The sequence below is a fragment of the Echinops telfairi genome, unplaced genomic scaffold, assembly GCF_000313985.2.
Source record: "Echinops telfairi isolate 266 unplaced genomic scaffold, ASM31398v2 ScPeMD7_5592;HRSCAF=6446, whole genome shotgun sequence".
Lineage (NCBI taxonomy): Eukaryota > Metazoa > Chordata > Mammalia > Afrosoricida > Tenrecidae > Echinops > Echinops telfairi.
The window spans coordinates 49302-50932 of NW_022109491.1; the positions used below are offsets into that span (position 1 = coordinate 49302).

Here is a 1631-nt window from a genome sequence, read left to right on the forward strand (position 1 = left end):
CACACACACACACACACACACACACACACACACACACACACACAAGCAGCGCAGGAGCAGCAGCAAACAACAAGAATGCCAAGACCCGCGAACAGCCACTGGGAACCCAGAGGGGCCCTGCCCCTTTCGAGACACAAGAGTTCCACAGGGACTCTCGCTGGGACCTCGGGCGGCTGTCATATGCCGCGTCCAGCTGACAATTCGCCCCCAAAGGTGCACCGTTCCAGTCACTCACCAAAGGCGGTTGCTCAAATCAAATGAATTGGGGCGAAGGCACGTCTCCTCGGAAATCCCCTAGTTCTGGGGAGAGCACTCCTGTAAAAGGAGGTCTCCTTTCTAACCAGGCTCGGACAGTGGCAGTAGGATCTCGGTGGAACCTCCAAATGTTGTAGCTACTGTCCATTCCCAGAAACTAAACCCAGACCGCCGACAAGTTCAAAAGTTTTATTACCTGCATAGGGACCGTCAGCCCTCTTTGAGAGGAGACTGAGCGGTCGCCTGTCTAATTTTCCAAAGTTTTTTATACTTTGGCAATGTGCAGGTATGCAAGCAAGCAGAGTACAGAAGTGGGATATTGAGGCTAGCCCTTCTTAGTTGAACAATCACTGCTCTTAGTTCTTCCAAGCCTTCTGAAAAATACATTTCCTTTGGTACAGTCTGCTGCGCTTCTCAGCACAGCCTGCCTCCTACTATCAGCTAGTTTATTTATAGTTTATAGCTAGTTCATTTATAGTTCATAATGGCTTCTGTCAGCTCAGAATGGCTTCACTCTTGTCAGGCTGTTTAAGCTTTTCCTAGAGCTACTACACTATAACTTAACCAAACATACTCAAGTCGACCTTTACTATTTTTCACAACCTGCTCTAACTAGATATTCTGCTTGAACATAAAATGATTTTCTTTTTCTCTCCTAAGCAAAAAACAAAATATGAAAACTTATTATCAGTCCTTCTGTCTTCTTTCTATCTTTTTCAGCCCATGTTAAACTTTTTAACCCAGTTCTTTTTCATTGGGTAGACTGGACTGCAATAGAGTCTTTATATTTATTTTTTCACTAATATGATGGAGTTTCTTCTTTACTTCAGAAATTATATGGGTTTTCACCTGATGTCTTTTTGGCTGAGTTCAACTTTTATTTTTTTATTTTTATTTTATTATTATTTTTTAAAATCATTTTATTGGTAGCTAATACAAATATTATATCATTTCATAATTCAACCACATCAATCTTTTATTTTTTTATTAAAAAAATTCATTTTATTGAGGCTCTTACAGCTCTTATTCCATACTTCATTTGTATCAAGCATATTTGTGCATATATTGCCATCATCATTTTCTTTTTTTTTTTGCCATCATCATTTTCTAAACATTTACTTTAAATTTGAGCTCTTGCTATCAGCTCCTGTTTTTTCCCCTCCCTCCCCCTACTCTATATTCTTTCATATTGGTTTGCCATGTCCTAATTGCATATGATATACACACATTTGAAATCAAGGAAGGCATACACTAATTTGAAAAAGCATCAAGTTAAAATGGTCAATCTTATTTGAGCCTCTAGGTAAGTGGGCAGATTTGCAAAGGATAGATTACCCATCAAAACAATTAAAATGATCTTATTAAGATGTAAATAT

The 1631-nt window shown here is 39.1% G+C and overlaps 1 long non-coding RNA gene across 1 annotated transcript in view; it reads right to left on the reverse strand.

Moving 5' to 3' along the window:
• LOC123522291 overlaps nucleotides 1-633 on the reverse strand; it is a 7696-nt gene extending 7063 nt beyond the window's left edge. The window contains exon 1 of the long non-coding RNA XR_006680568.1: nucleotides 236-633. This is a non-coding gene — a long non-coding RNA (uncharacterized LOC123522291). The remainder of the gene's footprint in view (nucleotides 1-235) is intronic.
• Between the last annotated feature and the right edge of the window lie 998 nt (nucleotides 634-1631).